We start from the raw sequence: 25,653 nt of genomic DNA, 5'->3' as shown, positions 1-25,653 counted from the left end.
TAGACGCTCTCAAAAGGCACCGTCTATGTGAGGATGTGTACATGTTCTCAGTATTTAAGGAGATCCGGATCTTGTATATGCAAGAGCCGAGTCCAAGAGATTAAGGTTTTGTCTTCACAAGAAGAACAAGGACAAAAAGAAGAAGAACAACAACAACAACAATGCCGAGCTCTCTATGAGCAGCGTTCGCTACGCGAGATGCTGCTAAAAATAAGAAAGTACAAAATCCCAATATTTGCCAACAAGGCAATGTTTAGATAATATTTCTTTCCTCCCCTCCATTGGTGCAAGCACTTCGAGACACTCATCCAATGTGAGTTTGAGCAGTGTTCTTTATGAATGACAAGTAATTCTTTCTTTTTTTTAAGTTTTTGTCAATCCCGGAAGCACTAGTTTCTGTACTTTCATATTTCCCAAAAAATAATGCCACCATCACGGTGTCTCGACTAAATTTTAAACTAGGTTCTTCATTTTCTAGGTTTTCTGGGTCTTCAGAGATGGTTGGTCCAGGGAAACTTCATGCACCACCATTGTCGTCACTGCGGTAAATTTTCTCACACACACGCACACCGATCATTACTTTTATGCATGCCATGATGACAATAACACTGAATATCATAAGGCCAACGATCAATATGTGGAATCTCCATGTGCCCCCTTTACCAAACACTTCCATTACCCATGATCTGAACCCTTCTTCCTTAAAATAGTCATGGTACTCTGCAGCTCCCTTCCTTCCATGTTCCGCTAGGTCACAGAAATATACCACTAATGATGTTTGGGATTCTGCAAGATTATTTATTCGTATCCTTATATCTATCCTTGTCCCAGTTATCCCTTCATATAACAATATGCCTTGTTTCAGGCATACAATACCTTTGTCTCCTTCATCCCGTGGCACACGAGATGCATAATTGTATATAAGGGCCCTATAAGTGTTTTCCCATATTCGCCTTCCTCATGCAATTGATTCCAATGTTCACCTTTTTCTTCCCTGCGTACCCTGTCACAACCCATTCCTTGTTTCCCCTACCATTTACCTACCAAACATTCTGCTCTCTATGACATTCCCAAAATGCCCTCACTATCTGTTATTGTCCATATTATCACGATTATACACATGCAAATCAAAAAGCACTGCCACATCTGTTATAAACCTCCAGTAACATTTCAACTTGCAGATTTCCTTTCTTTCTTCCTACGACTTTGTGTGTCCTCTTTTGCAGTGAGATGCGTAAATCCATGATTGGCTTACCTTTTCTTGACAGCTCATTGGGTAATCAATAATACCAAAAAGGGTCAAGTCCAATGCGTCTTCAGGACGTTCCTCCATTCGAACACCCTTTTGTCAAATTCTTTCACAATATTTATTAGCATCACAATAATTAATATTCATTTATATATGTCCATATATTCTCGACATTTTACCAATAATTATATGTACTGTTTGGCCGAGCACTTACAGTGGTGACCTGGGATCCTAGAGCCCTGAGCTCACATTTCATTTACCACCAAACGAACCCCAGAGGGCTGACTCAGCCTGTCATTCCTTCAAGACTTGCCAAAAAATGAACACCAGTACACTGGTAATAGGGGCACCGCATCAGCAGCACAGTCACGCCCCAACCAGTGATGCAACCAACAGCCAAAAAGGCAGCACGTACTACAAACATTTGATAATACACATAGCTTCTACTAAAACTTTCGATTTCACAAATTTTCGATTTTTTCCCACCTCTGCAAGTCCTTGAGTGTACCATGTTCTCAGCACCTCCTTCTACATCATCCCCCTTTTGCTTGTGCAGCTCATTTTTATGAGCCAAAACGAGCAAACTTTTTGGGTAACCATTTACCCTTTCTTAAGACCATATTGTTGTGGGGAGCTGGGTATCAGCGGCGAGCACGACCGTTAGAGGGAACAGTAGAGTCGGTTCCACCGAACGCACCCTTCTTTCCGATTCATAAGTTGGTCGTCATCAGAGAGGGTTTGTGGTGTAGTCACCATGCACTTTGGATGAGTCGTATCCTACCCTGTTTCATCGTAGTAGACTGTACAGTACAAAGTAAACTACTGGTCCGAGTTCAAATACAATAAACATGCAAACAGCCCCACGGTCTACCATTGTGACAATAAATAAAATTGTCCGATTCAATCTCAAGAATTTCGGAGCAGGAAGTACAGTGCACGGAGAGCCTTTACAGGTACGGTGGCCGCTATGATATGAAAAACGCGTTTTTAAAATACCAACCGATGCTGACGTCAGAAGACAACAAATTCAGATCTCAATGTAAACAAAGATGTGAATCCTGCCTGCCCGAACCGACCCATGGGTTCACACCACTACCTTCACCACAGATGCATGTGCTCACCTGCACCCACCACTTGCTCACCCACTGACCCAGACGATCCTGATTGTCGAATTATCCCAATCGCACCTTGGCGTCCTGTTATTCCAGAATCCCCTTGCGGACCCCTGTCTCCAGCATTGCCATCAGGGCCGGCTGTTCCGGCACGGCCAATTGCTCCTGACTCTCCCCGCTCACCCCTAGGACCAGTTGCGCCTTCTCGCCCAGTGCCTCCATCCCTGCCAGGAGAACCCTCTCTACCATGTTCTCCAGGTGCTCCTGGCCTGCCTCCATCACCACGAGGGCCAATCATGACCACTCGGGCCCGGAGGTCTGATAGGACCTGAACCACCAACAGTTCCACCACCTCCCGCTTCTCCAGGCGGTCCAGACAACCCAGTGGCTCCCTGGGCACCATGTGTTCAAAGTCAGTAAGTACCCCCGCAGAGCAAGGTCAGAGTCCGCCTTGGCCAAGGAGGCTCTCAAATACGAAAGTATTAGTTTTAACTTGCTGAATGATCTCTCACAGCTGGCAATGGAAAATGCGATGGTTAGCATTATCTGAATCCATCAATATCAGAGCTGTACAATTCGCTCAATTTTTCACTCTTTTGCATATTTGATGAGGCTAATCTGCATCATTTTTATTATATAAATTATTAAGGACTTTGACCAAATTGACAACTTAACATTCCCATGGAACATCGCAAATGTGTGCAAAGTTCTAGGCGGTCGGGTTATCCGTTTTGGAGATGTTTTTAGGTTTTGGAGAAAACCCAATATAGCCACCATACCACGTGACTTACGACGTCATAATTATCAATTAAGTATGCTTATCAAAGAGATACATACTATGGTGAAAATTTCATGTCGATCGGACTTACCGTTCCTGAGAAAATGATTTTTAAAACGATTTCCTCTGGACCCGGCTGAGTTGCGTATGTAATTATATCCACAGCCACAGTTGCGATTTTAACTCATTCTTCATTCAAACATGTCATGGTAATTGTTTTTTTTTTAATCTGCCAAATTCTAAATTATCTTTTACATGAGCCTAAAGTAAACTCCCAACAGGGTGTCCCTCCAACTGGGGAGTGATGCCACGAGAAACAACGGACAATCCAGTCGCGGCTTTCCGGATCATCGCCGGAAACCTGCCACGGGTGTGTTTGTAATCACACTACAACCTTGTCCACACTCTACCCGCGCTACAGGGTCCGATCGCCAAATCTTCGATTTACTTAATTATTCGCGTGGGTAGGTTACCGAGAGATTGTACCTCAACGGGACCACTTGGAAACGAGCCGCTTAAGCAGCTTGCTTCCTTTTGGGATAACCGAGCGAGGTATTATCGCGCAGTCCCGTTGGACCCAATCACTTTACCGGCTATTTAAAAACCAACTATATTCCGAGTGCAAGATGGGGCAGTTCAATGAGGGAATGGACGCAACGAACAGGTTTACATTCACACAAGGACATTTATTATCATAAAGCATGTATGCAATTAAACAAGGCAAAACACGTATGCAAGTATACAAGCAACAAAAGCACGACAAAAGAACTACAACCGTCTACTTATTATGTACAGTCACTTGCACTTAACAGCAGTTCCTACATATTAGACGGGCCCACGGACACACGTACGCGCGCGCGCGCGCGCGCGCACACACACACACACACACACACACACACAAGAAATGGTGGCAGAGGCCTTTAATAATGGGCTCCAGCTCGGAGGAGAGGTGAGCTGAAACTCAGAACCTATCTCGAACCTCTCCACCTCGTGTGGTCTTCAAGTTGTTCGGACCCGGGCTCCAACGAGAGCGATCTGGATCCAATCGCCGTGAACTGCGATCCTTCACGAGCTCCCGCGAATCCTCCCGCGCTTCTCAACACGTGCTGGCGAGACGAGGTGCCGATCCTTCCCGTCGATGCGTCGCTTCCCTGAGGAACCACCTCCCACGCTTGTCAACACGTGCTTGTGAGACGAGGCGCCGATCCTTCCTGTCGATGCGTCGCTTCCCCGAGGAACCACCTCCCGCGCTTCTCAACACGTGCTGGTGAGACGAGGCGCCGATCCTTCCCGTCGATGCGTCGCTTCCCAGAGGAACCACCTCCACAAAGAGGTCGATGAGTCGCACCAAGCCGGGAACCAAAATGGAGAACAAAGAGCTCCACGAACCAAGATGAAGAAGCCACCACTCGCAGCTCGAGCTGAGCGACCGGCTTAACTTCCCTCCAAACAGGGCAGCTTGAAGCAAAAAGCTCTCCCGAGCCAAGCAGAAACCGAAGCTCATGGAACCTTCAAAGCAAAGCCTCCAAAAAGCCTCCTCCCGAGTCAGGCCTCAGCCGAAGCTCACTGAGCCAGCCGATGCAAAAAAGCTTCCGAAGGCCTCAACCCCAACGCAAGCCAAGCAGGACCCGACGGTCTGATGAACGACTCCCCTCAACTCCCTTCTCCAACTCTGCCCTTCCAACTCAGCCCACGAGCAACAGAAAAGATCTCTTCCTTATCCTTTTCCGCCCTCCCCCCGCTCCCGGCGTGACTCATGACTCATGCCCTTGTGCTCCATCCCCCGCTCCGCCATGGGTGGGAGGGAGTTGTTGACATCATTAGTCACGGGACGGCAGGGTTCTTCTTGCTCTTTGCAGAAGAGGAGGAGGGATGTCTCCATTGTTCGTTCCCTAACTATTAAATCGATCCGCAGCACATCTAATCAATTTCTGAACATTTAAACAATAGAAGGTGAGCTATCGAGGGAACAAGCACTTATCGACATAGCTGACTAAAGGAACCTGAATGTTGTGTGCAATCGAATTCCCAAATTCATAACTATATATATATATATATATATATATATATATATATATATATATATATATATATATATATATATATATATATATATATATTTAACTTTTATCTGTAAGTTTACTTTTAGTAGACTTGTCCATATTTTTCTTTTAGATATGCGCGTTCTGACAGATTAGAATGGGTTGAACACATGAGGAGTACGAGAGCAGAGGCTGCCAACATCATCATTCCCCATGAGCCAGCTGATTTCCCACCCATTACATGTGACAGATCGCATCCACGAAAAGCGAATCCATTTCCCCCTTTATCTCCTTTTATTTCCTCTACTGCAGCCAAACAAGTCTTTGGTATTTTTCATATTGTCCCAAGCAATCCTTTTGTCGTTTCAGGCTTGCAAGTATAGTCTCGCAAATAAGTTAAGTACATGTTCTGTTTTCTGTTATGGCTGCATCAGATGTTCGTGTCCTCTTCATGCCAGTTTAGAGTTTTTGGTAATGTATTGATCATTGTCCTGTGTTTTATTTCCAGCATCTCCCCATGATTAAACATTTAAATTGCTGGAGTTGTCACGTTTCCTTTTACTGCCAGCAGATTTGCGACTGGGTGGTAGCTGTTATAAAAGCATGGGATTTACCATTTTTCCCACATGCATTTTCAAATCCAGCCATTCACCGTGCAGCAGTCCCAGGGACACATCTCGCTTGCAAGGGATGGGGTGACCCAAAAGTTCATCGAGATGAACGAACCCGGAGTCACAACACCATGAAGCATCCAACAGTGTTACCGAACAGGCCAGGGTATAAATAACGAGTCAATAACGTGGACATTTAATTTCTTTCCTATGACCTCACCCCTTATTGCAGCTTTCAAAGGTTCCCAAACCATGGTTTGGTGCTTTTAAAGGCAAAGAAGGTTGAGACTCATCGCACCCTGGTTATATAATGATCAAACAGAGATGGAGCATTTGAAGAGCAACACCCTGATCATTGACACTTTTACATGCTTGTGATCTTTGCCATTCACAAGTATCAGGCCTCTTTTGATGTCCTCCCGCTCGACATGTGCAACACATGATATCGATGGTGGATGCAAAGTGTTTCAAATCTTAAAACTAAAACGTATACATCAGTGCACTACTTTGATAAATCTCTAGGTAATATATACATGTATAACTTGTTTGAAAAAGACGATTGGGCTTTTGAAAGCTTGGTCATTTGTATATAGACGAAGCAATCAACTTGGCATCTCCTCCAAATTTTGGCTAATATACCACAGTGTGTTCTGTGCACACGCAAAACCCCCCACACTATGGCAGTATATGTACGACCAGGCGCCACGGACGCGTCGTCAGCTGTGGGGTTAATTTGTACGGACGGGCCATCAATTAGAGGCGAGCCAGCGTGCGGGCGGTGCGCAACGGGCTCGAAATTGCGTTGGAAATTGCCTGCATCGCGGCGCGGGGGTCTGCGGGGAATCATTGTGGATGCGTGGAGTGGCGAGGGAGGAGGGAATGTGAAAAGGACGACGATGATCGCTCCGCCTGTGATAAAGGAGAAAAAAGTACGGGTCGAGACGACGCGGCTTCACGTGCTTCGCGAATAGCCCGTGCATGCCATCTCGATCGCATCCCATCATGAAAATGAAGGAAGCACAAAGGATGTGATTCTTTCTTGAATGATCAGAGAATTTATCTGAAAAGACGTGGCTCCATTTGGCTGGATTTTGTCACCTGCAGAGAACGTTCATCGAGGACGCACAAAGCCCTTTGCACATTTCATTGACGTTCAACGCCTTGCATTAACACCTCGGACAGAACGCGCATTTGTGAAAGATGGTTTTGTTGTTGTGATTAAAATTGTGAAATCGATTCCAAATATCGCTGGCGCACCACTTGGAATCAACCTCAATGTCGAGGTGTCAGACGGTGAGCGAGATCGGCACACATGTGGATTTGCATTACGCCACTAGTTTGGCTTGTATACTTATCGATTGTTTCTCTCCACATTGACGAGCTATCTCCGCACAAGAAGGAAATGTTTGAAACAAACCGCATTCGGTCCAACTTCGTTTTTATTTCGGGGTTTGTTTACCTTCGTGTGGCCGTGCTTTCACCTCCTGCTTTCAGGAAACAGCTGTTGAACTAAATTAAAAAAAAATTAAAAAAACAAACGATATTTTGCTTGAGGGGGGGGGGGGAATAAGCAAACACTTAGATGTCCGCCCAAGCTGATTGTAGCTGCTGGGGAGAATGCTTAGCCTGTTGTCGGCAAAGTACCAGGGCAAACCGTGCGCGCAGGGAGGCGAGTGCGTCGCATCGAATTAGGGACAAGGCACGAGGCAGAGCCGAGGCGGCGATCACCCTCGGGGCAAGTAGGCCGCTGTGGCCGTGTTGGAACGTGAATGTGAAAGGATTAGGGTTGGAAAGGGAGGCAAGGCACAGGAATGCGAAGCAGCCACTACAAGGGAAGATGGTGGTTGTTGGGATAAAGAAGCATGATGGGGCAGTTCGAGGATGAGTACCTGTAAATGATGGTAGTTTAGAATGCTGGGGGAATTTCAGAATGAGTATCTATGAATGATTTTTTTTTTCAGGTTGTTGTGGGAGTCTTGGGATGTGTATTTGTGAATCGGTTTGTTTTGGATTTTTTTGGATGCTGGGGGAGTTGCAGGATGAGTATATGTGAATGATGTTTTTGGTTGCTGGTCGAGTTTTGGAAAGACGATCGGTGAATTATATTTTTTACATGCTGGGAGAATTTTGTGATGTACAGTATAATCTGTGAAAGTTTTTTTTTCAGGATGCTGCAGGCGTTTCAAGATGAGTACCTATGAATTACTATTTAAGATACTGGGGGAGTTTCGGGATGAGTGCCTCTGAATGATGATGTTAGATGCTGAAATAATTTCTTAAGGAGTACCAATGATTGATTGATTGATTGAGTGAATTTTGCAATGAGTACCTGTGAATTTTTTTCTTATTTTTTTAGGATATTGGGTGAATTTTGCAATGAGTACCAGTGAATTATTTTTTTTAATTTTTTGTTATGATGGGTGAATTTTGCAATGAGTACCAGTGAATGATTTTTTTATATTATTATTATCTTTATTTATTTCGGATGTTGGGTGAATTTTGCGATGAGTACCAGTGAATGATTTATTTATTTATTTTAGGATACTGGGTGAATTTTGCGATGAATACCAGTGAATGATTTTCTTTTTTTTCAGATGTTGGGTGAATTTTGCGATGAGTACCAGTGAATGTTTTTTTTTTTTTTTTGGATGTTTGTTGGGTGAATTTTGCAAGGAGTCCCAGTGAATGATTTATTTATTTATTTTAGGATACTGGGTGAATTTTACGATGAATACCAGTAAATGATTTTCTTTTTTTTTCAGATGTTGGCTGAATTTTGCGATGAGTACCAGTGAGTGGTTTTATTTTTTTAGGATGTTGGGTGAATTTTGCAATGAATACCAGTGAATGATGTTATTTTTCAGATGTTGGATGAATTTTGCAATGAGTATCAGTGAATAATTTCATTTTTTAAGGATATTGGGTGAATTTTGCGATGAGTACCAGTGAATGATTTTTGTTTTTAGGATGTTGGGTGAATTTTGTGATGAATACCAGTGAATGTTTTTTTTTAGGGGGGGGGTGTTTGAATTTTGCGATGAATACCAGTGAATTATTTTTTCTTCTTCTTTTTTTTTGTTCGGATGTTGGGTGAATTTTGTGATGTGTACCTGTGAATGAATTTTTTTTTTATTTTTTTAGGATGTTGGGTTAATTTTGTAATGAGTACCTGAATTCTTTTTGTTTTTTTTAGGATGTTGGGTGAATTTTGTGTTGAATACCAATGAATGATTTTTTTTGGTGGGGGGGGTAGTGTTTGATGAATTTTGTGATGAATACAAGTGAATTTTTTTTTTCTTCTTTTTTTTGTTCGGATGTTGGGTGAATTTTGTGGTGTACCTGTGAATGATGTGTGTATATATATATATATATATATATATATATATATATATATATATATATATATATATATATATATACAGTGGGGAGAACAAGTATTTGATACACTGCCGATGTTGCAGGTTTTCCCACTTACAAAGCACGTAGAGGTCTGTAATTTTTATCATAGGTACACTTCAACTGTGAAAGACGGAATCTAAAACAAAAATCCTAAAAATCACATTGTATGATTTTTAAATAATTAATTTGCATTTTGTTGCATGAAATAAGTATTTGATCACCTACCAACCAGTAAGAATTCCGGCTCTCACAGACCTGTTAGTTTTGTCTTTAAGAAGCCCTTCCATTCTCCACTCATTACCTGTATTAACTGCACCTGTTTGAACTCGTTATCTGCATAAAAGACAGCAGTCCACACTCAATCAATCAGACTCCAACCTCTCCACAATGGGCAAGACCAGAGAGCTGTCTAAGGACATCATAGACAAAATTGTAGACTTGCACAAGGCTGGGATGGGCTACAGGACAATAGGCAAGCAGCTTGGTGAGAAGGCAACAACTGTTGGCGCAATTATTAGAAAATGGAAGAAGTTCAAGATAACAGTCAATCTCCCTCGGTCTGGGGCTCCATGCAAGATCTCACCTCGTGGAGCCGAAATGATCATGAGAAAGGTGAGGGATCAGCCCAGAACTACACGGCAGTACCTGGTCAATGACCTGAAGAGAGCTGGGACCACAGTATCAAAGAAAACCATCAGTAACACACTACGCCGTCATGGATTAAAATCCTGCAGCGCACGCAAGGTCCCTCTGCTCAAGCCAGTGCATGTCCAGGCCCGTCTGAAGTTTGCCAATGACCATCTGGATGATCCAGAGGAGTAATGGGAGAAGGTCATGTGGTCTGATGAGACCAAAATAGAGCTTTTTGGTTTAAACTCCACTCGCCGTGTTTAAAGGATGAAGAAGGATGAGTACAACCCCAAGAACACCATCCCAACCGTGAAGCATGGAGGTGGAAACATCATTCTTTGGGGATGCTTTTCTGCAAAGGGGACAGGACGACTGCACCGTATAGAGGGGAGGATGGATGGGGCCATGTATCATGAGATCTTGGCCAACAACCTCCTTCCCTCAACAAGAGCATTGAAGATGGGGCGTGGCTGTGTCTTCCAGCATGACAACGACCCGAAACACACAGCCAGGGCAACTAAGGAGTGGTTCCGTAAGAAGCATCTCAAGGTCGTGGAGTGGCCGAGCCAGTCTACAGACCTGAACCCAATAGAAATTCTTTGGAGGGAGCTGAAAGTCTGTGTTGCCCAACGACAGCCCTGAAACCTGAAGGATCTGGAGAAGATCTGTATGGAGGAGTGGGCCAAAATCCCTGCTGCAGTCTGTGCAAACATGGTTAAGAACTATAGGAAATGTCTGATCTCTGTAATTGCAAACAAAGGTTTCTATACTAAATATTAAGTTCTGTTTTTCTGATGTATCAAATACTTATTTCAAGCAATAAAATGCAAATTAATTATTTAAAAATCATACAATGTGATTTTCAGGATTTTTGTTTTAGATTCCGTCTTTTACAGTTGAAGTGTACCTATGATAAAAATTACAGACCTCTACGTGCTTTGTAAGTGGGAAAACCTGCAAAATCGGCAGTGTATCAAATACTTGTTCTCCCCACTGTATATATATATATATATATATATATATATATATATATATATATATATATATATATATATATATATATATATATATTATTTTTTGGGGGATTAAATTTGCAATGAGTTTCAGTGAATGATTTTTTTATTATTATTATCTTTATTTCGGATGTTGGGTGAATTTTGCGATGTATACCAGTGAATATTTGTTTTGTTTTTTAGGATGTTGGGTGAATTTTGCAATGAGTACCAGTGAATGATTTTTTTTTTTTAGGATAATGGGTGAATTTTGCAATGAATACCAGTGAATGATTTAATTTTTAGATCCTCGTGGAGGATCTCCAAGTCTTACTCACGTTGTTGTTCTTGTGGACCTTTTTGTTTCACAGCCTAGTTTTCATCGAAACTTCCTGAAACTTGGCGTATATATGTAAAAATACCCTGCGCAGACAGTAACGATCTCCGTTTTTGAAAATTCCTCCTAGAAAAAAGTTATGACGTCAAAATATCTCCGCTAATGGAAATCGCCTAAAACATTCTCTCCGAAACTAGGCAAGCTTTTTGAATTCTGTTTGCGGGAATCGAACAGGGCATTAGCAGAGATGAATTACAGCACACATGATACATCACTATGACGTCATATCAATTTTTATGACGTCATTCCTATTTTTTGACATTTTTTGTTTCACAACCCAGAGTTTTCATCGGATCTTCGTGAAACTTGCCATGTATATGCAGAAAGCCCACGCGCAGGCAGGAACAATCTCCGATTTTGGAAATTCTTCCTCGGAATAAAGTTAACGTCATAATATCGCCACTAATGGAAATCGCCTATACCATTGTCTCCGAAACGAGTTTGTTTCACAGCCTACAGTTTTCATCAAAACTTCCTGAAACTTGGCATATATATGTAGAAATACCCTGCGCAGACAGTAACCATCTCTGATTTTGAAAATTCCTCCTAGAAAAAAAGTTATGACGTCAAAATATCTCCGCTAATGGAAATCGCCTAAAAAAATATCTCCGAAACTAGGCAAGCTTTTTGAATTTTGTTTGCAGGAATCGAACAGGGCATGAGCAGAGATGAATTAACACACATATGATACATCACTATGACGTCATATCAATTTTTATGATGTCACTCCTATTTTTTGACATTTTTTGTTTCACAACCCAGAGTTTTCATCGGATCTTTGTGAAACTTGCCATGTATATGCAGAAATCCCACGCGCAGGCAGTAACCATCTCCAATTTTGGAAATTCTTCCGAGAAAAAAGTTGACGTCATAATATCGCCGCTAATGGAAATCGCCTATACCATTATCTCCGAAACTCGGCAAGCTGTTTGAATTTTGTTTGCGGGAATCAAGCCGGGCATTAGCACAGATAATTTATCGCAAACCTGATACTTCACAATGACATCATATTCGTTTTTTTTATGACGTCATCATTAAGTGGACGAGGATCTTAGCTCATTCGAGCTTGTTTTTTTAGGATGTTGGGTGAATTTTGCGATGAATACCAGTGAATGATATTGTTGCGGATTCGCGCCCGCCGGCGTGCGGACGGCCACGTAACTCGAATCGCGGCACGTCGCCCACCGGACGGACAATCCCGTCGTGACCCTCTCGGACTAACGCCGGGAACTAGTCACGGGTGGACCTTTCGGCCTCACCACGATCGTGCCAATCGGCCCCCGCGTGGGATAGGGTTGCTCGCCAAATTCGACCGACCTAAGTACCCACACGGAGGGTAGACCGGGCGATCGCACCTCGCCGCAGGTCGACTTCGGACACGGGCCACTTTAAGCGACCCGTTCCGTACTATCGGGATAACCGAGCGGTGTTATCGTCGGCCTCGACGGTTCGATTAATTATCGGGCGTTTTAGCCCACGACCAACCCTTTACGTGAAGTAAGATGGAGATTCAATAAAGGAAAAGACGAAGCGAAACGGGAAAACAGTTCAACATAAAGCACATTTATTTCGCGATGAACGGAAAGCACACATATACAATTACACCAAAAGCAAATGTAAAAGAAGAAGAAGAAACACACAATAATGCACAAAAAGCAAATGTAAAAGCAAAAGACAATGCAGAGCTAACCGACTATCGAGCACACGGCAACACTTATACAGTTTTACTTCACAGACGGCGCCGACAACACATATACCCAAAGCAAAAGAAAAAGGGACCACCCTCCACTATGAGGGGGCAGACGGCCTGGGGCCGAGACCACGTCGAGCCTACCCGTCTGGTGATGAGCCGCAAAATGGCGCTGGCGCCCCGACTCCGCGGGCCTCGCTGGGACTGCCTGGTATGGGGTGGGAACGGGGCCCCCTTCTCGCACTATCTCAGCGCGGGGGGAAACAGGAGGGGGTTGTTGATGCTCGGGGGAAGGAGGATATCTCCCTGTCTCGGGTCCCGCGACGAGCGTCTCCACCACGACCTCGGTCGCGTTGCCGGCCTCTCCCCTCCGCAGCTCCCCGACTCTGACACGAGCACCCCCTCGACCGCCTTCGCCGCCGGCACCTCTCCAACTCTCCACAGCTCCGTCCAACCGCCTTCTCCGACTCCTCTCCTGACTGGCTCTTCCCAACTCCACCGACTGCGAACTGCCCTTGACTGACTACTACTGCTTCTTCTTCCCAACTCAACTCCGAACTCCACTTGACTCCCAACTCAACTTCACTCTTCAACTCCACTTGACTCCGACTCTTCTCTTCTCAACTCAACTGGCGGCGAGCGAACGCGGCTCTTTATAGCCCCCGTGGCTTCGCTCCTTCACCTTCGACCCTTTACCTCTGGCTGGCTCCCCATTGGACAGAGGAAAAGTGGGCGTGAGTGCTTTTTGATCCATGAATCTGCATATAGCGACCACACTCCGACGCACCTGGAGGCGGGGCCAAATCGCCCCACGCTCGCCGATAGGACGGAACAGAAGTGGGCGTGAGTCGTTTTTGATCCGATTTCTTCGGAAAGGCTGGTGTCTCTGCACCCGCCGCTCGGTGCGCGCCCTGCACGAGTCCAGTATCGGTGCCCACAAGCGGCGCGGAAATGGCGGTGATGCGATGGTTGCGAGGGCGAGTTGTGACGGTAAAGGTCGTGGTTGTTGGCGTTGTTGTTGTTGTGAAGCTGCGTTGCGGTTGGTGGTTGTTGTGTGATGGCTGTTGAGACGTGGTTGGTGGTGGTAGTAATGGCGGCTGGTCCAAAATAAAGATAGTAAAAGAAAAACGGCTATCTAAAAGGGTCGCAGCCCGCATGAATGACATTTATTCCCTCTAAACAATGGGTTTGGGCCTAACTACACATATACTTAGAGATATCTCACCTAAGGGACCTGAATGGTGGTTTGCGAATTTCGTCAACCACAACAATATTTTTGCTTTTATATTTAGGATGTTGGGTGAATTTTCTAATGAATACCAGTGAATATTTTTTTATTATTATTTAGGATGTTGGGTGAATTTTGCGATGAATACCAGGGAATTATTTTTTTTGGGGGGTGGAAGGATATTTGATGAATTTTGTGATGAATACCAGTGAATTCTTTTTTTTTTTGCTAGGATGTTGGGTGAATTTTTATGATGTGTACCAGTGAATGATTGTTTTTCAAAGGATATTGAGTGAATTTTGTGATGTGTACCATTGAATGATTTTTATGTTTTTTGAGGATATTGAGTGAATTTTGTGATGAGTCCCAGTGAATGGTTTTTTTTTTGGGGGGGGAGGGAATGTTCGATGAATTTTGTGATGTGAACCAGTGAATGATGTTTATGTTTTTTGAATGATATTGAGTGAATTTTGCATTGAGTACCAATCAATGAATGATGGGGTTTTTTTCAGATGTTGGTGGATTTTACGAAGAATACCAATGAATAATATTTGGGGGGGGGGGGGTGGGGGATGTTTGGTGAATTTTGCGATGAATTCAGGTGAATTTTTTTTTTAAGGATATTTTGTGGATTTTGTAATGAGTGATTTTTCGTTTTTGTTAGGATGTTGGGTGAATTTTCTGATGAATAGCAGTGAATGATATTTTTCCATTTGGGATGTTCTGTGAATTTTCTGATGAATACCAGTGAATGATTTTTTTTTTTTCAAAATTGGTGAATTTTTCTTTGAGTACCAATCTTATGGAGTTCCAATGAATTTTTTTTTCTTTGGATATTGGGTGAATTTTGTGATGAATACCAGTGAATAATTTGTTTTTTTTCCAGATGTTGGGTGAATTTTGCAATGAATACCAGTGAATAATAACTTTTTTGGGGGGTAGGTGATGTTTGGTGAATTTTGCGGTGAATACCAGTGAATTCTTTTTTTGTTCTTTTTTCAGGATATTGAGTGAATTTTGTGGTGAGTACCAGTGAAGGATTTTTGTTGGGGGGAGGGGGGTGTTTGAATTCTGCCATGAGTACCAGTGAAGGATTTTTTTTTCTTTTTGTTCAGATGTTGGGTGAATTTTGTGATGTGTGCCAGTGAATTATTTTTACTTTTTATTTTATTTTTTGGGATGGTGAGTGTATTTTGCGATGAATACCACTGAATGACATTTTTAATTTAGGATGTTGCGTGAATTTTCTGATGAATACCAGTGAATTATTTATTTTTAATTTTTTTTAAGATTGGTGAATTTTGCATTGAGTACCAATCTTATGGAGTACCAATGAATGATTTTTTTTTTTCAATATTGGGTGAATTTTGTGATGAATACCAGTGATTGATGTTTTTTTTTGGGGGGGGGGATTTTGGGTGAATTTTGTGGTGAATGCAAGTGAATGATTTTTTTAATTATTATTAATAATATTGAGTGAATTTTGCATTGAGTACCAATCTTATGGAGTACCAATGAATGATATGTTTTTTCTGGATGTTGGGTGAATTTTGTAATGAATACCAGTGAATGATTTTTTTTTTCTCCAGATGTTTGATGAATTTTGCGATGAATACCAGTGAATTCTTTTTTTGTTTTTTTTGAAGGATATTGAGTAAATTTTGTGGAGTACCAGTGAATGATATTTTTTTAATGTTTTTTTTTTCAGATGTTGGGTGAATTTTGTGATGATGAATACCAGTGAATTATTTTTTTCTTCTTCTTTTTTTGTTCTGATGTTGGGTGAGTTTGTGATGTGCACCAGTGAATGATTTTTTTTGTTTGTTTGTTTTTTATAGGATGGTGGGTGAATTTTGCGATGAATACCATTGAATGACTTTTTTTCTTTTGGATGTTGTGTGAATTTTCTGATTAATACCAGTGAATGATTTGTTTTTGTTTTGTTTTTTTTAAGATTGGTGATTTTTGCATTGAGTACCAATCTTATGGAGTACCAATGAATGACTTTTTTTCTTTGGATATTTGGTGAATTTTGCAATGAGTACGAGTGAATGATTTTTTTTTGCCAGATGTTGGGTGAATTTTGCAATGAATACCAGTGAATGATATTTTTGCTTTTATATTTAGGATGTTGGGTGAATTTTCTGATGAATACCAGTGAATATTTTTTAATTATTATTTAGGATGTTGGGTGAATTTTCTAATGAATATCAGTGAATGATTTTTTTTTTTTTTTGAAGATGGGTGAATTTTGCATTGAGTACAAATCTAATCTTGCAATGAATACCAGTGAATGATTTTTTTTTCTGATGTTGGGTTAATTTTGCGATGAATACCAGTTTATTTTTAATTTTTTTTGTTGTGATGTTGGGTGAGTTTTTTGTTACGTGTACCAGTGAAGAATTTTTTTTGTTTGTTTGTTTTTTTTGGGATGGTGGGTGAATTTTGCAAAGAATACTATTGAATGCCTTTTTTATTTTGGATGTTGCATGAATTTTCTGATGAATACCAGTGAATGATTTGTTTTCTTTGGCTACCGGGTGATTTTTGCATTGAGTACCAATCTTGCGATGAATACCAGTGAATGATTTTTTTTTCTTCCAATGTTGGGTGAATTTTGCAATGAATGCCAGGGAATTTTTTTTTGGGGGGGGGGTTCGGTGAATTTTGTGAGGAATACCAGCTAATGATGGTATTCAGCTTTTTTTAGGATGTTGGGTGAATTTTGCAATGAATACCAGTGAATTATTATTTTTATTTTTAGGATGTTGGGTGAATTTTGTGATGAATAACAGTGAATGTTCTTTTTAGGAAAACCAGTTCATTGTTGAGGATCGTACAAGAGCTAACACATGTAATATACATGAGAGTTTCAAAAAAAACTAGGATGCTGAGAGTTTCAAACTAGGTCCTGTGAATGATAACGATCCTCAACAATGAACTGGTTTTCCTAAAAAGAACATTCACTGTTATTCATCACAAAATTCACCCAACATCCTAAAAATAAAAATAATAATAACCTAATTTCAGGTTATTAGGGGGAATTTCAAATCAATAACTTTGAATGAATCTTCAGATCACTGGGCAAGTTTGGGGATGAGTACCTATGAATGATGGTGTGCGTGTATATGTCTGTCTGTCTCTCTCACTCCCCAATCCCTTTCTCTCTCCCCCCCCCACCCCTTTCCCTCTCCCTTTCTCCCCACCCATCTCTCTCTCTCTCTCTCTCTCTCTCTCTCTCTCTCTCTCTCTCTCTCTCTCTCTCACTCTCACTCTCACTCTCACTCTCACTCTCACTCTCACTCTCACTCTCACTCTCACTCTCACTCTCACTCTCACTCTCACTCTCACTCTCACTCTCACTCTCACTCTCACTCTCACTCTCACTCTCACTCTCACTCTCACTCTCTCTCTCTCTTGATACCAGGGGTTTTTTTTAAGGATGTAGCAGAAATTTCAAGATGATTACCTGTGAATTTGGTTTTTCGGTTGCTGGGAAAATTTCCAGATGAGTACACGAGATTGATTTTTTGTGGGGGGGGGGTGGGGGGCGGGGGTGACCATGTGCACAGAAAACAAAAAGTTTGAATCAAGCAATTGGTTCACTTCTGTCTGGCCTGTCAACAAACGTTGAACAACTTGATTTCAATTGAATGTTTTGTTTTGAACACAATTCAGAAAATGACCCTTTTTGAGCTGTATTTTGCTTCTGAATTCGTCCCAATCACACGCGCTTAGAGAGGAGTGAGATAATTATTTTAGTCTGTCCGGCAGTCAAACAAAATTTAAACTCATTCCAAACAGGCATCATAAAGGACATAAACAAAAGGCATGAAGAACTAATGTAATGTGTTAAATAAGGTCGTGTAAAAGAAGCTGCATCAATGGTGGTAAATTTCTGATTTTTTTTTTTACAACGAAACTTCCCTTAAAATCCTCATTTTCTTTCAAATGATTTATATTTTTAGATCCTCCTGGAGGATCTCTAAGTCTTACTCACGTTGTTGTTGTTGTTGACTTTTTTGTTTCACAGCCTACAGTTATCATCGAAACTTCCTGAAACTTGGCGTATATATGTAAAAATACCCTGTGCAGACAGTAACCATCTCCGATTTTGAAAATTCCTCCTAGAAAAAAGTTATGACATCAAAATATCTCCGCTAATGGAAATCGCCTCAAAAATTATCTCCGAAACTAGGCAAGCTTTTTGAATTCTGTTTGCGGGAATCGAACAGGGCATTAGCAGAGATGAATTACCGCACATATGATACATCACTATGTCGTCATATCAATTTTTATGACTTAATTCCTATTTTTTGACATTTTTTGTTTGTTTGTTTGTTTCACAGCCTACAGTTTTCATCGAAACTTCCTGAAACTTGGCACATATATGTAAAAATACCCTGCACAGACAGTAACCATCTCTGATTTTGAAACTTCCTCCTAGAAAAAAAGTTATGACGTCAAAATATCTCCGCTATTAAATGGAAATCGCCTAAAAATTATATCCGAAACTAGGCAAGCTTTTTGAATTCTGTTTACGGGAATAGAACAGGGCATTAGCAGAGATGAATTACCGCACATATGATTCATCACTATGACGTCATATCAATTTTTATGACGTCATTCCTATTTTTTGACATTTTTTATTTCACAGCCCAGAGTATTCATCGGATCTTCGTGAAACTTGCCATGTGTATGCAGAAAGCCCACGCGCAGGCAGTAACCATCTCCGATTTTGGAAATACTTCCTAGAAAAAAGTTTACGTCATAATATCGCCACTAATGGAAATCGCCTATACCATTATCTCCGAAAGTAGGCAAGCTGTTTGAATTTGGTTTGCGGGAATCAAGCCGGGCATTAGCACAGATAATTTATCACAAACCTGATGCATCACAATAACGTCATATTCGTTTTTATGACGTCATCATTAAGAGGATGAGGATCTTAGCTCATTCGAGCTTGTTAAACACTGTAGAACACAAATAGCCTTTTTGATACTTTCACAACCCTTCTGTCTCACAGTATTTGGATAAAATATTTTGTCATTTTACATCATCACCAATTGACCAATCAATTAATTTTTCCACTCGTAGACCCTGCCCAAGTCCTTTTTTCTCAAGACAGCGTGTTGTAAGGTGTTCTTTGAACTTTCTGGTTAGTCTCACCCTGAAGGGGTTTGAACCCCTTGTAATGCTCATGTCTCTCTGTCTGTGTATCTTCATGTGTCCATGTGTTTTTTTTCTCTGCAACCACTTCCCTGATCAATGTGAAACTAAATGTAGGAGAGACTCCACATAGAGTATATTTTATTGATAACTCTGACATCATAGGCCAAATGGTTTGGCAGCCATATTGTGTTAAAGGAAAAATTTGGACATCTCCGAAACCACTCAACAAAAAAAAATTGTAACTTGGCATATGTCATCAACTCTCCATGGGGTGTACTGTATAGGGTGATACTGATGACATCATCTGTGGAGTGGTATTCCAGCCATAATTGGTTGAATCGGAATCCTTATCTGAAAAAATCTGAAACTTCATTTACACTATCTGGCCAAAAGTATGTGGACACCCTTTCTAATTAGTGGATTCGACTATTTCAGCCACACCCATTGCTGACAGGTGTATAAAATCAAGCACACAGCCATGCAATCTCCAAAGACTAACATTGGCAGTGGAATGGGCCATACTGAAGTGCTCAGTGACTTTCAACGTGGCACCGTCATGGGATTCCACCTTTCCAAAAAGTCAGTTCGTCAAATTTCTGCCCTGCTAGAGCTGACCCGGTTAACTGTAAGTGCTGTTATTGTGAAGTGGAAATGTCTAGGAGCAACAACAGCTCAGCCCGCGAAGTGGTAGGCAACACAAGCTCACAGAATGGGGCCACCGAGTGCTGAAGCATGTAGCACGGAAAAAGCATCTGTTGTCGGTTGCAACTCTCACTACCAAGTTCCAAACTGCCTCTGGAAGCAACGACAGCACAAACGCTGTTTGTCGAGAGCTTCATTAAATGGGTTTCCATGGCCGAGCAGCCACACACAAGCTGAAGATAACCATACACAATGCCAAACCTTGGTTGGAATGGTGCAAAGCTCACCACCATTGGACTCTGGAGAAGTGGAAACACGTTCTTTGGAGTGATGAGTCATGCTTCACCGTCTGGCAGTCCGACAGATGAATCTGGGTTTGGCGGATGCCAGGAGAACGCCACCATCCCAAATGCATAGTGCCAACTGTAAAGTTTGGTGGAGGAGGAATAATGGTCTGGGGCTGTTTTTCATGGTTCGGGCTTGGCCCCTTAGTTCCAGTGAAGGGAAATCTTAACGTTACAGCATACAATGACATTCTCAATGATTCTGTGCTTCCAACTTTGTCACAAAAGTTTGGGGAAGGCCCTTTCCTGCTTCAGCTTGACAATGTCTCCATGCACAAAGCGAGGTCTATACAGAAATGGTTTCTCAAGATCAGTGTGGTAGAACTTGACCGGCCTGCACAGAGCCTTGACCTCAACCCCATGGGACACCTTTGGGATGAATTGTAACACCAACTGCAAGCCAGACCTATTCACCCAACATCAGTGCTCGATCTCACTAATGCTCTTGTGGCTGAATGGAAGCAAATCCCAATGTTCCAACATCGAGTGGAAAGCCTTCCCAGAAGAGTGGAGGCTGTTATAGCAGCAAAAAGGGGGGGGGGGAACCAACTCCATATTAATGTCCATGATTTTGGAATGAGATGGTGGACGAGTAGGTGTTCACATAATTTTGCCCATGTCGTGTATCTGATCAACAACCCGATGTGAGTGAATAATTAAATTCATGATGTCATCAGTCACGTGGTCTGGAGGCCATATTGGATTGAATATAACATTTAAAAATCTTTAGTCAAATCTCCACAACCAATTAGCAGATCAATTCAAAACTTCATACATATGATTGACAAGCCAAGAGATTATTTGAAAATTTCAACGTCATTTGGTTCACTTCTGTCTGTCCTGTCCTTCTTGGGAAAACAATGTCTGGCATGTACTTGTGAACATGGTCTGGCAGCTATATTTGATTTCAGCTAAAACCTTTAAAAAAAAATCTCTCAAACCACTGAACCAATGGATCTGAAACTTTAAGTATATCATCGAATACCCATGGGGAGCTATGTGGTTTGGTAGCTATCTTGGTTTGAACGAAAACCTTTTAAAAAAATCTTCTCTGAAACCGCTGAACAGATTGATGCAAAAATTTATTTGTATATGATTTGACTACCCATGGGGAATAAGGTTTGATAATGCTGACATCATCCATGACGTCATGTGGCAGCCATATTTGATTGAAATGAAAAACCTTCAAAAATCTTCTCTAAAACCAATGGATGTGAAACTTTAAATCACTATTTGTCTGATCAAAGCAGGGTTGTATCAAAGCAGAGCAGCTTGGACCCTGGCCAGAACTGCTCATTTCATATTTATCTTCCTTGACTCAATTTAGCTTTTTTGTGCACAAAAGAGGTCATTAAATATCCTAATAATCGATCAATTATAATCAATAAAGCTATGGATAATGGCAATGTAAGTGACATTATCGGGTGCATGGATGATACAGGTACTTTTGGCAAGAGAAGTGTGTTCTGTTAACAATGGTATTTTTGTTCAGAATAAGCGTGTGAGGAGAGACTATGTGTTCCACAGGTTTGTGGTCATTTCCGGATGAGTACCTCTGAATACATTTTTAGCTCACCTGTTCGAAGAACAGAGAGCTATAGCGATACCCCCAGCGTGAGCGTCAGCGTGAAAATGTTAAAGTTTTTGGTGCAAGTTATTTTTTCCTTTCTAATGTTTTTATCTACCACACTATTTTTTATACACCTGATATATCTATCTATATATATATATATATATATATATATATATATATATATATATATATATATATATATATATATATATATATATATATATCGGGGTGTATAATGTGATACCTGTCGTCTGTCCGTCCGTCTGTCCATCCGTTCCTGTCCGCACTCTAACTCCGAAAGTTTTCAACTTTCACGTTTCATATTTGGTACATAGGTACAGACTGTGGAGACGGTGTGTCGCGACATACGTTCGTCATCTAAAGTGGTTGCCACGGCAACGAGGATGCTGTTTTCCATCCGTTCCTGTCCGCACTCTAACTCCAAAAGTTTTCAACTTTCACGTTTCATATTTGGTACAAAGGTACAGACTGTGGAGACAGTGTGTCTTGACATACGTTCGTCATCTAAAGTGGTTGCCATGGCAACCAGGATGCTGTTTTCCATGTAGTAGCACAATTCTGTATATACCTTCTTGTCCGGGCGTATATTGTGCTCACTTGCGCTCTTGTTACTGATTACAATATACAAATGCATATATTGCTTTAAAATTATTTGGATCAGACTTCACTGCAATGCTTTATAAAAAATATTAATTATTAGACTAGTTTTTTAAAAACGATAAATGTATAAACAGGCGAGCATTGGGTGGCTTTGACACCAACTCTGGTTTTGAATGCTGAGGGAGTTTGAGGATGTATACCTTAAAATTATTCTTTATTATACTGGGGGATGCTTGGTAGGAGTTGCTGTGAATTTTGGGTTGCTGGGGAAATTTTAGGATCTGTGAATGAATCCTTAGATTACTGGGATAGTTTGAGGATGAGTATCTGTGATTTTTTTTTCTGGGGGTGGGGGGGGGAAGCTTGGGAAGTTTCAGGATGAATACCTATGAATACTATTTTATGATGCTGGGAGAGTTTCCAGGTCATCTTCTTCTTTCATATGCAGCACTTGACTGTGGGTCGCATAATTTCCTTAGTGTGCACCCATGCGGCTCATGTAGTGCTGCCTATAGGTTAGAGCAGGAATTTGGAATTTGGCCAGCGTGCAGGTGATAGTCTCACTCACTACTCTTTGCAAAGGAAACCATGACTGTGGGATCTTTAATGTCCACCAACTCATGCTGGCATTTGGGATTCCCAGTTTAACTTCTGTTCAAGAGATGGCACACACTTTGAGCCCTGCCATACCTGCGAAACACCAGGATGAAAGTTTTTATAGTTTGGCCGAGATTCAAATCCAGGCCAAACAGCTTATAGGTGAGCTTACATACCTGTAGGCTGCCCTGCCTGCCAAGTTTCAGGATGAGTACCTCTAAATGACTTTTTTTGGATGATGTGAGAGTTCCAGGATGAGTACCTCTGAATAACTTTCTTGGATGTTGAGAGTTCGAGGATGAGTACCTTTGAATGATGTCACATATTAGAGGACTTTCTGGATGAGTTTTTAGGTTTTGGCGGGTGGGGGCGCGGGGGGTGGGGGGACTCAACCAGCATGTTGGCTGAATCCCGGTGAATGTTTTTTGTTTCAAGATGCTGAGGGAGTTTTGGGATGAGAACCTCTGAATAATGATGTTAGATGCTGGAGAAATTTCCAGAGGAGTGCCAGTGATTGAGATGTTATGTTACTGGGGGAATTGTAGGATGAATACCTGCGAATAACTTTTATGGTGCTGAGTTTCAGGATGAATACCTCTGAATTTATTTTTATTTTTTTGAATGTTGGTTGAGTTTCGGGATGACTGCCTGTGAACATTTTTTTCAATTACTGAAGGGATTTTTAGGATGAGTACCTTTTATGACTTTAAAGATGGTGGGGTAGTGTGAAGATTATTTTTTATGAATGTTTGTTTTTTTAAGTATCTGTGGGAGTTTGGTGATTACCTGTGAATGATTTTTTTTTTGTGGTGGGGAAATTCCAGGAATACCTGTGAATATTTTATTTCGCTGGGAGAATTGTTGGATAAGTACCTATCAAAAAAAATTTTGTGACTGTGTGGGTTCTGGGATGTGTACCGGTGTATGATTTTTTTTTTAATGTTTTTATTTTTTCCTGAATGCAAGCAGTGTCAGAATGTGTACCTGTGAATGTTTCTTTTTGTTTTTTAAGGTTGCTGGGAGTTTTGGGGTGATTACCTCTGAATTATTTTTCAGTGGCATGTGCAGTTTATGGATGAACTTCTCTCAGTTACTATGAGGTTGCTGGTATGACGACCTGTGAACAGTTTTAAGGATGAATACCTTTTCAGGTATGTGCAGTTTATGGGTGAACTTCTCTCAGTTACTATGAGATTGCTGGGGAAATCACAAAATGAGTACCTGTGAATTATTTTTGGATGCTGGCAGAGTTTCGGGTTAAGTACCTGTGAAAAAAAATATATGTTCCTTTGGGGGGGGTTTGAGATGCATACCTGTGAATGATTTGTTCGTTCCGACTGGGGGAAATGTCAGATGAGTACCTGTGATATATTTTTTTCCTGTGAAAGATTGTTTCGGATGCTGTTTGGCAGAGGTTTGCAATGAATACCTAGGGTTGATTGCTTGGTGGTGCGTCGGAATTAACACATGTGAATGATTGATTTCGTTTTTTGGGTGGGGGTTGGAATTAGTATCTCTGATTGAATTAGGTGGATGCTTCGGATATTTCTGGAAGAGTATCTCTGAATGAATGTTTTTAGGTTACTGGGGGAGTTTCATGGTGACTACCTGTGAATTTTTTTTCTTTTAGGTTGCTGGGGAAAATTTAGAATGAGTACCTGTGAAACATTTTCTTAGGATTCTGGAAGCATGTTATGTGGAGTTTCTGTGAATTATTTTTTTCTGTTGCTGGGGGAGTTTTGGGGAAAAGTACCTGTAAAGGAGATGTTGTTTTTAGGATGAGAGTTTGAAGATCAACACTAGTAAAGGAAGTTTTTTTTTGGATGATGGGATGAGAGTTTGAGGATGAGTACCTGCAATGGAGTTTTTTTTTTTAGGATGATGGGGGAGTTTTGAGATGAGTACCTGTAAAGGAGTTTTTTGGGGATGATGGGATGTGAGTTTAAGGATGAGTACCAGTAAAGGAGTTTTATTTAAGATGATGGGATGGGAGTTTGAGGAAGAGTACCTGTAAAGGAGTTTTTTAGGATGATGGGAGAGTTTTGAGATGAGTACCTCTAAAGGAGTTGTTTTTTTAAGGATGATGGGGAAGTTTGAGGATGAGTACCAGTAAAGAAGTTTTTTTAGGATGATGGGATGGGAGTTTGAGGATAAGTACCTGTAAAAGACATTTTGTGGGGTAAGTACCTGTAATTTTTGGGGTTTTTAGGATGATGGGGGAGTTTGAGGATGAGTACCTGTAAAAAAAAATATATATTTCCAGAGCACTCGCTACGCTTGGCCGACGCTCTAATCACGCGGCGATTTACGCCATCCTACTCAGCAGCCTGTTTATCGCTGCCTTCCCTGCCTGCGTTCTCAGTGATTAATTTAACCCTTCCTCATGCAGCACCACCCCTCACGGGCTTGCTGCCAGTGGAAAGGTCGTGCATTTCTAATACCAGGACCCTTGGTGCATTTTCACCACATCCCATGAGCTGACTTTATAATCCCTTGTCCATCTGGCATTCGCACTCCTGCAATGCAGAGAAGAAAAACAAACCGCCACACTATGTGGAATTTTAGAACCTTTATTT

At 41.4% G+C, this 25,653-nt stretch overlaps 1 long non-coding RNA gene across 6 annotated transcripts in view; it reads left to right on the top strand.

Moving 5' to 3' along the window:
• Positions 1–5,278: 5,278 nt before the first annotated feature.
• LOC147026138 (uncharacterized) overlaps positions 5,279–25,653 on the top strand; it is a 74,188-nt gene continuing 53,813 nt past the window's right edge. Inside the window, exons 1-4 of one of the 6 annotated variants that reach the window (XR_015058131.1) lie at positions 5,279–8,306; positions 8,387–8,415; positions 15,131–15,150; positions 24,134–24,228. This is a non-coding gene — a long non-coding RNA (uncharacterized LOC147026138). The other 5 variants (XR_015058126.1, XR_015058128.1, XR_015058129.1 and 2 more) reach the window with 5 other exon arrangements.

Source organism: Eptatretus burgeri, chromosome 5 (assembly GCF_056783735.1).
Source record: "Eptatretus burgeri isolate ZD-2024b chromosome 5, Ebu_testis_v1, whole genome shotgun sequence".
NCBI lineage: Eukaryota > Metazoa > Chordata > Myxini > Myxiniformes > Myxinidae > Eptatretus > Eptatretus burgeri.
This window is presented reverse-complemented; position numbering and strand designations above follow the sequence as displayed.